General features: G+C 45.5%; 1 pseudogene; it reads left to right on the plus strand.

Moving 5' to 3' along the window:
• LOC135530359 (MHC class II regulatory factor RFX1-like) overlaps nucleotides 1-17500 on the plus strand; it is a 34883-nt pseudogene that overhangs the window by 10974 nt on the left and 6409 nt on the right.

Raw genomic sequence — 17500 nt, forward strand, 5'->3', positions numbered from 1 at the left:
AACACACGGTATGTACACTACACACATCTATATAACACACGGTATGTACACTACACACATCTATATAACACACGGTATGTACACTACACACATCTATATAACACACGGTATGTACACTATACACACACATCTATATAACACACGGTATGTACACTATACACACACATCTATATAACACACGGTATGTACACTACACACATCTATATAACACACGGTATGTACACTATACACACATCTATATAACACACGGTATGTACACTATACACACATCTATATAACACACGGTATGTACACTACACACACATCTATATAACACACGGTATGTACACTATACACACATCTATATAACACACGGTATGTACACTACACACACATCTATATAACACACGGTATGTACACTACACACACATCTATATAACACACGGTATGTACACTACACACACATCTATATAACACACGGTATGTACACTATACACACATCTATATAACACACGGTATGTACACTATACACACATCTATATAACACACGGTATGTACACTATACACACATCTATATAACACACGGTATGTACACTACACACACATCTATATAACACACGGTATGTACACTACACACACATCTATATAACACACGGTATGTACACTACACACACATCTATATAACACACGGTATGTACACTATACACACATCTATATAACACACATCTATATAACACACGGTATGTACACTATACACACATCTATATAACACACGGTATGTACACTACACACACATCTATATAACACACGGTATGTACACTACACACATCTATATACAGTGCCTTGAGAAAGTATTCGGATTGTATTTATCATCATTAGTCAACATTGGATCATTCAGAGATCCTCACTGAACTTCTGGAGAGAGTTTGCTGCACTGAAAGTAAAGGGGCTGAATAATTTAGCACGCCCAATTTTTCAGTTTTTGATTTGTTAAAAAAGTTTGAAATATCCAATAAATGTCGTTCCACTTCATGATTGTGTCCAACTTGTTGTTGATTCTTCAAAAAAAAATACAGTTTTATATCTTTATGTTTGAAGCCTGAAATGTGGCAAAAGGTCGCAAAGTTCAAGGGGGCCGAATACTTTCTCAAGGCAATGTATATAACACACGGTATGTACACTACACACACATCTATATAACACACTGTATGTACACTACACACACATCTATATAACACACGGTATGTACACTACACACACATCTATATAACACACATCTATATAACACACGGTATGTACACTATACACACACATCTATATAACACACTGTATGTACACTACACACACATCTATATAACACACATCTATATAACACACGGTATGTACACTACACACACATCTATATAACACACATCTATATAACACACGGTATGTACACTACACACACATCTATATAACACACGGTATGTACACTATACACACATCTATATAACACACGGTATGTACACTACACACACATCTATATAACACACGGTATGTACACTATACACACATCTATATAACACACATCTATATAACACACGGTATGTACACTATACACACGTCTATATAACACACATCTATATAACACACGGTATGTACACTATACACACGTCTATATAACACACATCTATATAACACACGGTATGTACACTATACACACATCTATATAACACACGGTATGTACACTATACACACATCTATATAACACACACCTATATAACACACGGTATGTACACTATACACACGTCTATATAACACACATCTATATAACACACGGTATGTACACTATACACACATCTATATAACACACACTTCTATAGAACACACGGTATGTACACTATACACACGTCTATATAACACACGGTATGTACACTACACACACATCTATATAACACACATCTATATAACGCACGGTATGTACACTATACACACATGTCTATATAACACACATGTCTATATAACACACATGTCTATATAACACACATGTCTATATAACACCCATGTCTACATAACACCCACGTCTACATAACACCCACGTCTACATAACACCCACGTCTACATAACACCCACGTCTACATAACACCCACGTCTACATAACACCCACGTCTACATAACACCCACGTCTACATAACACCCACGTCTACATAACACCCACGTCTACATAACACCCACGTCTACATAACACCCACGTCTACATAACACACACGTCTACATAACACACACGTCTACAGTTGAAGTTAGAAGTTTACATACACCTTAGTCAAATACATTTAAACTCAGTTTTTTCACAATTCCTGACATTTAACCCTAGTAAGGAATTCCCTGTTTTAGGTCAGTTAGGATCACCACTTTATTTTATGAATGTGAAATGTCAGAATAATAGTAGAGAGAATTATTTATTTAAGCTTTTATTTCTTTCATCACATTCCCAGTGGGTCAGAAGTTTACATACACTCAAGTAGTATTTGGCAGCATTGCCTTTTAAATTGTTTAACTTGGGTCAAACATTTCAGGTAGCCTCCCACAATAAGTTGTGTGAATTTTGGCTTATTCCTCCTGACAGAGCTGGTGTAACTGTGAAAAGGTGAAATAACATTTTTAGACATTTTGTGGAGTGGTTGAAAAAAGTGTTTTAATGACTCCAACCTAAGTCCGACTTCAACTGTATATAACACACCGGTTCCGTAGCGGCAGAGGCAGCTCCGGTAAATGTCATGTAATAATCCGATGCCTGTGTGTCTCAGAGGGAACTCAAAGTACCACTACTATGGTCTCCGTATCAAGGCCACCTCCTCTCTGCTCCGTCTGGTAGACGACCAGCAGCACCTCGCCTTGAGACAGCAACCCTTCTCTCAGAAACACAGGTAGGGGGGTGTCTCTCTCTTCCTGTCTCTCTCTCTCTTCCTGTCTCTCTCTCTCTCTGTCTCTCTTTCTGTCTCTCTGTCTCTCTCTTCCTGTCTCACTCTCTCTCTCTCTTCCTGTCTCACTCTCTTCCTGTCTCTCTCTCTCTTCCTGTCTCTCTCTCTCTTCCTGTCTCTCTCTCTCTCTCTCTCTCTCTCTGTCTCTCTGTCTGTCTCTCTTCCTGTCTCTCTCTCTTCCCGTCTCTCTGTCTCCTTGTCTCTCTCTCTGTCTCTCTGTCTCTCTCTCTGTCTCTCTGTCTGTCTCTCTGTCTCTCTCTTCCTGTCTCTCTCTCTTCCCGTCTCTCTGTCTCCTTGTCTCTCTCTCTGTCTCTCTGTCTCTCTCTCTGTCTCTCTGTCTGTCTCTCTGTCTCTCTCTCTTCCTGTCTCTCTCTCTCCCCGTCTCTCTGTCTCCTTGTCTCTCTCTTTTGTCTCTCTCTCTTCCTGTCTCTCTGTCTCTTTCCTGTCTCTTCCTGTCTCTCTCTCTTTTGACAACTGTTCTGTCCAATAGGGTAAAGCCGGTTCTGAAGGTGGAGGGCATGTCCAATGGGGTGTCTCTGGGGGCGGGGCAGCAGCAGGGGGCGGGGCTCAGTGACATCTCAGCTCAAGTGCAACAATACCAGCAGTTCCTGGGTGAGTGGACAAGGACTAGGTACACACACACACACACACACACACACACACACACACACACACACACACACACACACACACACACACAGAGGAGCGGAATAGCTCGAGAGCTGTCAAAGATGGTACTGGGGTGAAAGGTGCTGGGGTGAAGGGTGCTGGGGTTCAGTCAACGCAGGCAGGCTGTCAGCAAATCACAAACCACTTTGCACTAGAATTGTTTGAAACCTGAATGTTTTACTTTACTTCAAACAAAGAGGCATGTCTTGCCTTTCTTCAAAGTAGCCTTGTCAAAATGAATCTATAGAAATGTGGAGGCAATTATTTTATAAAGACTCCCTGATGTCGTTAACCAGCATTTCTCTCCTGTTCTGTTGATTTTCACACCAATTTTCTTCTGTTGCCCAGAAGTCAAAGCCACCATCCTAGTCGTATTATCATCCATCCCGTCGTATTATCATCCATCCTAGTCGTATTATCATCCATCCTAGTCGTATTATCATCCCGTCCTAGTCGTATTATCATCCCGTCCTAGTCGTATTATCATCCATCCTAGTCGTATTATCATCCATCCTAGTCGTATTGTCATCCCGTCCTAGTCGTATTATCCTCCCGTCCTAGTCGTATTATCATCCCGTCCTAGTCTTATTGTCATCCCGTCCTAGTCGTATTATCATCCCGTCCTAGTCGTATTGTCATCCCGTCCTAGTCGTATTATCATCCCGTCCTAGTCGTATTATCATCCCGTCCTAGTCGTATTATCATCCCGTCCCCAGTCGTATTATCATCCATCCCGTCGTATTATCATCCCGTCCTAGTCGTATTATCATCCCGTCCTAGTCGTATTATCATCCATCCCGTCGTATTATCATCCCGTCCTAGTCGTATTATCATCCCGTCCTAGTCGTATTATCATCCATCCCGTCGTATTATCATCCATCCTAGTCGTATTATCATCCATCCTAGTCGTATTATCATCCATCCTAGTCGTATTATCATCCCGTCGTATTATCATCCCGTCCTAGTCGTATTATCATCCGTCGTATTATCATCCCATCCTAGTCGTATTATCATCCCGTCCGAGTCGTATTATCATCCATCCTAGTCGTATTGTCATCCCGTCCTAGTCGTATTGTCATCCCGTCCTAGTCGTATTGTCATCCCGTCCTAGTCGTATTATCATCCCGTCCTAGTCATATTATCATCCCATCCTAGTCGTATTGTCATCCCATCCTAGTCGTATTGTCATCCCGTCCTAGTCATATTATCATCCATCCTAGTCATATTATCATCCATCCCGTCGTATTATCATCCATCCTAGTCGTATTATCATCCCGTCCTAGTCGTATTATCATCCGTCCTAGTCGTATTATCATCCCGTCGTATTATCATCCCATCCTAGTCGTATTATCATCCATCCTAGTCGTATTATCATCCCGTCGTATTATCATCCCGTCCTAGTCGTATTATCATCCGTCGTATTATCATCCCATCCTAGTCGTATTATCCTCCCGTCCTAGTCGTATTGTCATCCCGTCCTAGTCGTATTGTCATCCCGTCCTAGTCGTATTATCATCCCGTCCTAGTCGTATTATCATCCCGTCCTAGTCGTATTATCATCGTCCTAGTCGTATTATCATCCCGTCCTAGTCGTATTATCATCCCGTCCTAGTCGTATTATCATCCCGTCCTAGTCGTATTATCATCCGTCGTAGTCGTATTATCATCCCGTCCTAGTCGTATTATCATCCCGTCCTAGTCGTATTATCATCCCGTCCTAGTCGTATTATCATCCCGTCCTCGTCGTATTATCATCCCGTCCTAGTCGTATTATCATCCCGTCCTAGTCGTATTATCATCCCTCCTAGTCGTATTATCATCCCGTCCTCGTCGTATTATCATCCCGTCCTCGTCGTATTATCATCCCGTCCTAGTCGTATTATCATCCGTCCTAGTCGTATTATCATCCCGTCCTAGTCGTATTATCATCCCGTCCTAGTCGTATTATCATCCCGTCCTAGTCGTATTATCATCCCGTCCTAGTCGTATTATCATCCCGTCCTAGTCGTATTGTCATCCCGTCCTAGTCGTATTGTCATCCCGTCCTAGTCGTATTGTCATCCCGTCCTAGTCGTATTGTCATCCCGTCCTAGTCGTATTGTCATCCCGTCCTAGTCGTATTGTCATCCCGTCCTAGTCGTATTATCATCCATCCTAGTCGTATTATCATCCGTCCTAGTCGTATTATCATCCCGTCCTAGTCGTATTATCATCCCGTCCTAGTCGTATTATCATCCCGTCCTAGTCGTATTATCATCCCGTCCTAGTCGTATTATCATCCCGTCCTAGTCGTATTATCATCCCGTCCTAGTCGTATTATCATCCGACCTAGTCGTATTATCATCCCGTCCTAGTCGTATTATCATCCCGTCCTAGTCGTATTATCATCCCGTCCTAGTCGTATTGTCATCCCGTCCTAGTCGTATTGTCATCCCGTCCTAGTCGTATTGTCATACCGTCCTAGTCGTATTATCATCCCGTCCTAGTCGTATTATCATCCCGTCCTAGTCGTATTATCATCCCGTCCTTGTCGTATTATCATCCATCCCGTCGTATTATCATCGTCCTAGTCGTATTATCATCCCGTCCTAGTCGTATTATCATCCCGTCGTATTATCATCCCGTCCTTGTCGTATTATCATCCATCCCGTCGTATTATCATCGTCCTAGTCGTATTATCATCCATCCTAGTCGTATTATCATCCATCCCGTCGTATTATCATCCCGTCCTAGTCGTATTATCATCCCGTCCTAGTCGTATTATCATCCCGTCCTAGTCGTATTATCATCCCGTCCTAGTCGTATTATCATCCATCCTAGTCGTATTATCATCCATCCTAGTCGTATTATCATCCCGTCGTATTATCATCCCGTCCTAGTCGTATTATCATCCGTCGTATTATCATCCCGTCGTATTATCATCCCGTCCTAGTCGTATTGTCATCCTGTCCTAGTCGTATTATCATCCCGTCCTAGTCGTATTGTCATCCCGTCCTAGTCGTATTATCATCCCGTCCTAGTCGTATTATCATCCCGTCCTAGTCGTATTGTCATCCCGTCCTAGTCGTATTATCATCCCGTCCTAGTCGTATTATCATCCCGTCCTAGTCGTATTATCATCCCGTCGTATTATCATCCCGTCCTAGTCGTATTATCATCCCGTCCTAGTCGTATTATCATCCCGTCCTAGTTGTATTATCATCCCGTCCTAGTTGTATTATCATCCCGTCCTAGTCGTATTATCATCCCGTCCTAGTCGTATTATCATCCCGCCCTAGTCGTATTATCATCCCGTCCTAGTCGTATTGTCATCCCGTCCTAGTCGTATTATCATCCCGTCCTAGTCGTATTGTCATCCCGTCCTAGTCGTATTATCATCCCGTCCTAGTCGTATTATCATCCCGTCCTAGTCGTATTATCATCCCGTCCTAGTCGTATTATCATCCCGTCCTAGTCGTATTATCATCCCGTCGTATTATCATCCCGTCCTAGTCTTATTGTCATCCCGTCCTAGTCGTATTATCATCCCGTCCTAGTCGTATTATCATCCCGTCCTAGTCGTATTATCATCCCGTCCTAGTCGTATTATCATCCCGTCCTAGTCGTATTATCATCCCGTCCTAGTCGTATTATCATCCCGTCCTAGTCGTATTGTCATCCCGTCCTAGTCGTATTGTCATCCGTCCTAGTCGTATTATCATCCCGTCCTAGTCGTATTGTCATCCCGTCCTAGTCGTATTGTCATCCCGTCCTAGTCGTATTATCATCCCGTCCTAGTCGTATTATCATCCATCCTAGTCGTATTGTCATACCGTCCTAGTCGTATTATCATCCCGTCCTAGTCGTATTATCATCCCGTCCTAGTCGTATTGTCATCCCGTCCTAGTCGTATTATCATCCATCCCGTCGTATTATCATCCCGTCCTAGTCGTATTATCATCCCGTCCTAGTCGTATTATCATCCCGTCCTAGTCGTATTATCATCCCGTCCTAGTCGTATTATCATCCATCCTAGTCGTATTGTCATACCGTCCTAGTCGTATTATCATCCCGTCCTAGTCGTATTATCATCCCGTCCTAGTCGTATTATCATCCCGTCCTAGTCGTATTATCATCCCGTCCTAGTCGTATTATCATCCCGTCGTATTGTCATCCCGTCCTAGTCGTATTGTCATCCTAGTTGCTATGAGATTTCTCCTCCTAGTTCCGTTTGTTGACCGGTTAAAGAGGGTCGGGTCGGTTAGTCGGCAGAAGAATTTACCGAAATGTGCATTGCGCACACACACACACACACACACACACACACCTAGTAACAAGAATGTCTCCATATGTAAATAATGGCATAAACAATGCTAGGAAACATACTAAACCAATGTGAAGCACACAGATCAACACATTGTAAATCATCAACATGTAATTCCACACATAATAACACAGCAATGTCACCGTTGTTGTTGTCCAGACGCGTCGCGGGCGCTGCCTGAGTTCCCAGAGTTGGATCTGCAGGACAGACCTCTTCCTGATGGGATCGTTCCAGAACACATCGCAGCCTTCCAACAGCTCTACAGGGAACACTGTGAGGTAAACAGTCTACTACGCACTGCTGGCTTGTGGCAGTCTTGTGGCAGTCTTGTGGCAGTCTTGTGGCAGTCTTGTGGCAGTCTTGTGGCAGTCTTGTGGCAGTCTTGTGGCAGTCTTGTGGCAGTGTTGTGGCAGTCTTGTGGCAGTCTTGTGGCAGTCTTGTGGCAGTCTTATGCCTATTATTTAGGGCTATGTCTGTCTTGATTCCACTAACGATAACGATGATGAGTTGATATGTAGAATCAGGTGTTTTTTAGGTCCAGGACCAGGGTTGGGAAACGGTGTGTTAGTCTATTGTAGTGTTATGAAAATGTATGACAATCTTGTGTAGTGTTTATGTCTGTCTTATGTAGTGCTTTGTCAGTCGAATGTAGTGCTATCTCTGTCTAATGTAGTGCTATCTCTGTCTAATGTAGTGCTATCTCTGTCTTAATGTAGTGCTATCTCTGTCTTAATGTAGTGCTATCTCTGTCTAATGTAGTGCAATCTCTGTCTAATGTAGTGCTATCTCTGTCTTAATGTAGTGCTATCTCTGTCTAATGTAGTGCAATCTCTGTCTTAATGTAGTGCAATCTCTGTCTTAATGTAGTGCTATCTCTGTCTTAATGTAGTGCCATCTCTGTCTTAATGTAGTGCTATCTCTGTCTTAATGTAGTGCTGTCTCTGTCTAATGTAGTGCAATCTCTGTCTAATGTAGTGCAATCTCTGTCTAATGTAGTGCCATCTCTGTCTTAATGTAGTGCTATCTCTGTCTTAATGTAGTGCCATCTCTGTCTTAATGTAGTGCTATCTCTGTCTTAATGTAGTGCTGTCTCTGTCTAATGTAGTGCTATCTCTATCTAATGTAGTGCTATCTCTGTCTTAATGTAGTGCTATCTCTGTCTTAATGTAGTGCTATCTCTGTCTTAATGTAGTGCTATCTCTGTCTTAATGTAGTGCTATCTCTGTCTTAATGTAGTGCTATCTCTGTCTTAATGTAGTGCTATCTCTGTCTTAATGTAGTGCTATCTCTGTCTTAATGTAGTGCTATCTCTGTCTAATGTAGTGCTATCTCTGTTTAATGTAGTGCTATCTCTGTCTTAATGTAGTGCTATCTCTGTCTTAATGTAGTGCTATCTCTGTCTTAATGTAGTGCTATCTCTGTCTTAATGTAGTGCTATCTCTGTCTTAATGTAGTGCTATCTCTGTCTTAATGTAGTGCTATCTCTGTCTTAATGTAGTGTTATGACTTTCTATCTTTCATGTCTGTTAAAATACTATGTCAGACAAAGGTTGTGTTTTCTCATTCTTACGTAGTGCTATGTCAGTCTACAGGTGTGATGTCAGTCTAATGTAGTGTTTTATCATTCATAGTGCTATGTCATGTCTGTGCAGGCCATTCTGGATGTGATGGTGAACCTGCAGTTCACTCTGGTGGAGACGCTGTGGAAAACCTTCTGGAGGTTCAGCGAGAGCATCGACGCAGACACACTCAGCGTGTGAGTGAAACACACACATTCTACATGTCACACATTATAACACACACAATCTAACAAAGTGTGTGTGTGTGTGTGTGTGTGTGTGCGCCTCCAGTCATGGTGAGTCAGAGGAGCGTCTACCTAAGTGGTACCTGGTGGTGCTGTGTAAGTACCAGCCGGTTGTTCACTGGACCAGAGACTGTGACAACACACTGTACCAGACCCTGGTGGAGATCCTCATCCCGGACGTATTACGCCCCATCCCCAGTGAGTTATGACCTTAGAGCTGCACAACATGACCTTAGAGCTGCACAACATGACCTTAGAGCTGCACAACATGACCTTAGAGCTGCACAACATGACCTTAGAGCTGCACAACATGACCTTAGAGCTGCACAACATGACCTTAGAGCTGCACTACATGACCTTAGAGCTGCACTACATGACCTTAGAGCTGCACAACATGACCTTAGGTCTACATGACCTTAGAGCTGCACAACATGACCTTAGAGCTGCACACCATGACCTTAGAGCTGCACAACATGACCTTAGAGCTGCACAACATGACCTTAGAGCTGCACAACATGACCTTAGAGCTGCACAACATGACCTTAGAGCTGCACAACATGACCTTAGAGCTGCACAACATGACCTTAGAGCTGCACAACATGACCTTAGGTCTACACAACATGACCTTAGAGCTGCACACCATGACCTTAGAGCTGCACAACATGACCTTAGAGCTGCACAACATGACCTTAGAGCTGCACAACATGACCTTAGAGCTGCACAACATGACCTTAGAGCTGCACAACATGACCTTAGGTCTACATGACATTAGAGCTGCACAACATGACCTTAGAGCTGCACAACATGCCATTAGATCTACACAACATGCCATTAGAGCTACACAACATGACCTTAGGTCTACATGCCATTAGAGCTGCACAACATGACCTTAGGTCTACATGCCATTAGAGCTGCACAACATGACCTTAGGTCTACATGCCATTAGAGCTGCACAACATGACCTTAAGTCTACATGCCATTAGAGCTACACAACATGCCATTAGAGCTACACAACATGCCCTTAGGTCTACACAACATGCCATTAGGGCTACACAACATGCCATTAGAGCTGCACAACATGCCATTAGGTCTACACAACATGCCATTAGGGCTACACAACATGCCATTAGAGCTACACAACATGACATTAGAGCTACACAACATGCCGTTAGAGCTGCACAACATGACGTTAGGTCTACATGCCATTAGATCTACACAACATGCCATTAGAGCTACACAACATGCCATTAGAGCTACACAACATGCCGTTAGAGCTACACAACATGCCGTTAGGTCTACATGCCATTAGAGCTGCACAACATGCCATTAGGGCTACATGCCATTAGATCTACACAACATGCCGTTAGAGCTGCACAACATGACCTTAGAGCTGCACAACATGACCTTAGAGCTGCACAACATGACCTTAGGTCTACATGACCTTAGAGCTGCACACCATGACCTTAGAGCTGCACAACATGACCTTAGAGCTGCACAACATGACCTTAGAGCTGCACAACATGACCTTAGGTCTACATGCCATTAGAGCTGCACAACATGACCTTAGGTCTACATGCCATTAGAGCTGCACAACATGACCTTAGGTCTACATGCCATTAGAGCTGCACAACATGACCTTAAGTCTACATGCCATTAGAGCTACACAACATGCCATTAGAGCTACACAACCTGCCCTTAGGTCTACACAACATGCCATTAGGGCTACACAACATGCCATTTGAGCTGCACAACATGCCATTAGGTCTACACAACATGCCATTAGGGCTACACAACATGCCATTAGAGCTACACAACATGACATTAGAGCTACACAACATGCCGTTAGAGCTGCACAACATGACGTTAGGTCTACATGCCATTAGATCTACACAACATGCCATTAGAGCTACACAACATGCCATTAGAGCTACACAACATGCCGTTAGAGCTACACAACATGCCGTTAGGTCTACATGCCATTAGAGCTGCACAACATGCCATTAGGGCTACATGCCATTAGATCTACACAACATGCCGTTAGAGCTGCACAACATGACCTTAGAGCTGCACAACATGACCTTAGAGCTGCACAACATGACCTTAGGTCTACATGACCTTAGAGCTGCACAACATGACCTTAGAGCTGCACAACATGACCTTAGAGCTGCACAACATGACCTTAGAGCTGCACAACATGACCTTAGAGCTGCACAACATGACCTTAGAGCTGCACAACATGACCTTAGAGCTGCACAACATGACCTTAGGTCTACATGACATTAGAGCTGCACAACATGACCTTAGAGCTGCACAACATGACCTTAGGTCTACATGACATTAGAGCTGCACAACATGACCTTAGAGCTGCACAACATGCCATTAGATCTACACAACATGCCATTAGAGCTACACAACATGACCTTAGGTCTACATGCCATTAGAGCTGCACAACATGACCTTAGGTCTACATGCCATTAGAGCTGCACAACATGACCTTAAGTCTACATGCCATTAGAGCTACACAACATGCCATTAGAGCTACACAACATGACCTTAGGTCTACATGCCATTAGAGCTGCACAACATGACCTTAGGTCTACATGCCATTAGAGCTACACAACATGCCATTAGAGCTACACAACATGCCCTTAGAGCTGCACAACATGCCATTAGGTCTACACAACATGCCATTAGAGCTACACAACATGACATTAGAGCTACACAACATGACGTTAGGTCTACATGCCATTAGATCTACACAACATGCCATTAGAGCTACACAACATGCCGTTAGGGCTACACAACATGCCGTTAGGTCTACATGCCATTAGAGCTGCACAACATGCCATTAGGGCTACATGCCATTAGATCTACACAACATGCCGTTAGAGCTACACAACATGCCATTAGAGCTGCATAACATGCCATTAGATCTACACAACATGCCGTTAGAGCTACACAACATGCCATTAGAGCTGCACAACATGCCGTTAGAGCTACATGCCATTAGATCTACACAACATGCCATTAGATCTACACAACATGCCGTTAGAGCTACACAACATGCCGTTAATGCTACATGCCATTAGAGCTACACAACATGCCATTAGATCTACACAACATGCCATTAGAGCTACACAACATGCCATTAGATCTACACAACATGCCATTAGAGCTACACAACATGCCATTAGAGCTACACAACATGCCATTAGAGCTACACAACATGCCGTTAGAGCTACACAACATGCCGTTAATGCTACATGCCATTAGAGCTACACAACATGCCGTTAGAGCTACACAACATGCCGTTAATGCTACATGCCATTAGAGCTACACAACATGCCATTAGAGCTACACAACATGCCATTAGAGCTACACAACATGCCATTAGAGCTGCACAACATGCCATTAGAGCTACACAACATGCCATTAGGGCTACACAACATGCCATTAGGGCTACACAACATGCCATTAGATCTACACAACATGCCATTAGAGCTACACAACATGCCATTAGAGCTACACAACATGCCATTAGAGCTACACAACATGCCGTTAGGGCTACACAACATGACATTAGATCTACACAACATGACATATAAAACATATGACGAGCTACGTTTCTCTCTCCTTTCCCTCCCTCTCTGTCTCCATCTCTCTCTCTCTGTCAGGTGCCTTAACTCAAGCCATCCGTAACTTTGCCAAGAGTCTAGAGAGCTGGCTGACAAGCGCCATGATGAACATACCAGAGGAGATGGTCCGCATGAAGGTGTGATGTCTCACACACACACACACACACACAATAAAAACACTCTTCCAGAAAACTACATTCCCTCTCCCTCCTCTCCCCCGTCTCCCGTCTCTCCCTCCTCCCCATCTCTCCCTCCTCCCCTCGTCTCCTCCTCCTCCCCCCGTCTCCCCCTCCTCCTCCTCTCTCCTGTCTCCCCCTCCTCCTCCTCTCTCCCTCCTCCCGTCTCCCCTCCTCTCTCCCGTCTCCCCCTCCTCCTCCTCTCTCCCCCTCCTCCCCTCCTGTCTTCCTCTCCTCCCCTCCAGGTGATGTGTGCAGGAGCGTTTGCCCAGACGCTGCGTCGCTACACCAGTCTAAACCACCTGGCCCAGGCAGCCAGGGCCGTCCTCCAGAACACCGCCCAGATCAATCAGATGCTGAGTGACCTCAACAGAGTTGACTTCACTAACGTGCAGGTACATCTGTCTGGATACCTTCTAACCACTACCTCTCTCTCTGTCTGGATACCTTTTAACCACTACCTCTCTCTCTCTCTCTGTCTGGATACCTTTAAACCACTACCTCTCTCTCTCTCTGTCTGGATACCTTTTAACCACTACCTCTCTCTCTGTCTGGGTACCTTTTAACCACTACCTCTCTCTGTCTGGGTACCTTTTAACCACTACCTCTCTCTGTCTGGAAACCTTCTAACCACTACCTCTCTCTGTCTGGATACCTTCTAACCACTAACTCTCTCTGTCTGGATACCTTCTAACCACTACCTCTCTCTCTGTCTGGATACCTTTAAACCACTACCTCTCTCTGTCTGGATACCTTCTAACCACTAACTCTCTCTGTCTGGATACCTTCTAACCACTAACTCTCTCTGTCTGGATACCTTCTAACCACTACCTCTCTCTCTGTCTGGATACCTTTAAACCACTACCTCTCTCTCTCTCTGTCTGGATACCTTTAAACCACTACCTCTCTCTCTCTCTCTGTCTGGATACCTTCTAACCACTACCTCTTTCTCTCTCTGTCTGTCTGGATACCTTTAAACCACTACCTCTCTCTCTGTCTGGATACCTTTAAACCACTACCTCTCTTTCTGTCTGTCTGGATACCTTTAAACCACTACCTCTCTCTCTGTCTGGATACCTTTAAACCACTACCTCTCTCTCTCTCTCTCTCTCTCTCTCTCTCTCTCTCTCTCTGTCTGGATACCTTTAAACCACTACCTCTCTCTCTCTCTCTGTCTGGATACCTTTAAACCACTACCTCTCTCTCTCTCTCTGTCTGGATACCTTTAAACCACTACTCTCTCTCTCTCTCTCTCTCTCTCTCTCTCTCTCTCTCTCTCTCTCTCTCTGTCTGGATACCTTTAAACCACTACCTCTCTCTCTCTCTCTGTCTGGATACCTTTAAACCACTACCTCTCTCTCTCTCTCTGTCTGGATACCTTTAAACCACTACCCCTCTCTCTCTCTCTCTCTCTCTCTCTCTCTCTGTCTGGATACCTTTTAACCACTACCTCTCTCTCTCTCTCTGTCTGGATACCTTTAAACCACTACCTCTCTCTCTCTCTCTCCCCCCCCCCTCTGTAGGAACAGGCGTCGTGGTTGTGAGGATGGTGTGATCCTATACTGCTGTCTCTCTCTCCCCCCTGTAGGAACAGGCGTCGTGGTTGTGAGGATGGTGTGATCCTATACTGCTGTCTCTCTCTCCCCCCTGTAGGAACAGGCGTCGTGGGTGTGTGGTTGTGAGGATGGTGTGATTCTATACTGCTGTCTCTCTCCCCCCCTGTAGGAACAGGCATCGTGGGTGTGTGGTTGTGAGGATGGTGTGATCCAGAGGTTGGAGCAGGACTTCAAGCAGACGTTACAACAACATAACTCTCTGGAGCAGTGGGCTGCCTGGCTGGACGGCGTGGTCTCCCAGGTCCTAAAGCCCTACCCACACAGCCCTGCAGCCTTCCCTCAGGCTGCCAAGCTCTTCCTGCTGCGGTGGAGCTTCTACAGGTGAGAGAAGAGGATGTTTTGAAGTCAGAGAAAGTGAGCATCAAAGGCTCTTTGATTTGAATGTTTCCCCTCCTCTTCTTGTCCCTCCCCCCCTTCAGTTCCATGGTGATTAGAGACCTGTCTCTCTCTACCCCCCAGTTCCATGGTGATGAGATACCTGTCTCTCTCTACCCCCCAGTTCCATGGTGATTAGAGACCTGTCTCTCTCTACCCCCCCCCCAGTTCCATGGTAATGAGAGACCTGTCCCTCTACCCCCCAGTTCCATGGTGATGAGAGACCTGTCTCTCTCTACCCCCAGTTCCATGGTGATTAGAGACCTGTCTCTCTCTACCCCCCAGTTCCATGGTGATTAGAGACCTGTCTCTCTCTACCCCCCCAGTTCCATGGTGATTAGAGACCTGTCTCTCTACCCCCAGTTCCATGGTGATTAGAGACCTGTCTCTCTACCCCCTCCCCAGTTCCATGGTGATTAGAGATCTGTCTCTCTCTACCCCCCAGTTCCATGGTGATTAGAGACCTGTCTCTCTCTACCCCCCCCAGTTCCATGGTGATTAGAGACCTGTCTCTCTCTACCCCCCAGTTCCATGGTGATTAGAGACCTGTCTCTCTCTACCCCCCCAGTTCCATGGTGATTAGAGACCTGTCTCTCTCTACATCCCAGTTCCATGGTGATTAGAGACCTGTCTCTCTCTACCTCCCCAGTACCACGGTGATTCGAGACCTGTCTCTCTCTACCCCCCCGTTCCATGGTGATTAGAGACCTGTCTCTCTCTACCTCCCCAGTTCCATGGTGATTAGAGACCTGTCCCCCCCCCCCCTCAGTTCCATGGTGATTAGAGACCTGTCTCTCTCTACCCCCCCAGTTCCATGGTGATTAGAGACCTGTCTCTCTCTACCCCCCCAGTTCCATGGTGATTAGAGACCTGTCTCTCTCTACCTCCCCAGTACCACGGTGATTCGAGACCTGTCTCTCTCTACCCCCCCCAGTTCCATGGTGATTAGAGACCTGTCTCTCTCTACCCCCAGTTCCATGGTGATTAGAGACCTGTCTCTCTCTACCTCCCCAGTTCCATGGTGATTAGAGACCTGTCCCCCCCCTCAGTTCCATGGTGATTAGAGACCTGTCTCTCTCTACCTCCCCAGTTCCATGGTGATTAGAGACCTGTCCCCCCCCCAGTTCCATGGTGATTAGAGACCTGTCCCCCCCCCCCCCCAGTTCCATGGTGATTAGAGACCTGTCTCTCTCTACCCCCCAGTTCCATGGTGATTAGAGACCTGTCTCTCTCTACCTCCCCAGTTCCATGGTGATTAGAGACCTGTCCCCCCCCCCAGTTCCATGGTGATTAGAGACCTGTCCCCCCCCCCCAGTTCCATGGTGATTAGAGACCTGTCTCTCTCTACCCCCCAGTTCCATGGTGATTAGAGACCTGTCTCTCTCTACCCCCCAGTACCACGGTGATTAGAGACCTGTCTCTCTCTACCCCCCAGTTCCATGGTGATTAGAGACCTGTCTCTCTCTACCCCCCCAGTTCCATGGTGATTAGAGACCTGTCTCTCTCTACCCCCCAGTTCCATGGTGATTAGAGACCTGTCTCTCTCTACCCCCCAGTTCCATGGTGATTAGAGACCTGTCTCTCTCTACCCCCCCAGTTCCATGGTGATTAGAGACCTGTCCCCCCCCCCCAGTTCCATGGTGATTAGAGACCTGTCCCCCCCCCAGTTCCATGGTGATTAGAGACCTGTCTCTCTCTACCCCCCAGTTCCATGGTGATTAGAGACCTGTCTCTCTCTACCCCCAGTACCACGGTGATTAGAGACCTGTCTCTCTCTACCCCCAGTTCCATGGTGATTAGAGACCTGTCTCTCTCTACCCCCCAGTTCCATGGTGATTAGAGACCTGTCTCTCTCTACCCCCCAGTTCCATGGTGATTAGAGACCTGTCTCTCTCTACCCCCCAGTTCCATGGTGATTAGAGACCTGTCTCTCTCTACCCCCAGTTCCATGGTGATTAGAGACCTGTCTCTCTCTACCCCCCA

This window comes from Oncorhynchus masou, unplaced genomic scaffold, assembly GCF_036934945.1.
Source record: "Oncorhynchus masou masou isolate Uvic2021 unplaced genomic scaffold, UVic_Omas_1.1 unplaced_scaffold_1324, whole genome shotgun sequence".
Taxonomy (NCBI): domain Eukaryota; kingdom Metazoa; phylum Chordata; class Actinopteri; order Salmoniformes; family Salmonidae; genus Oncorhynchus; species Oncorhynchus masou.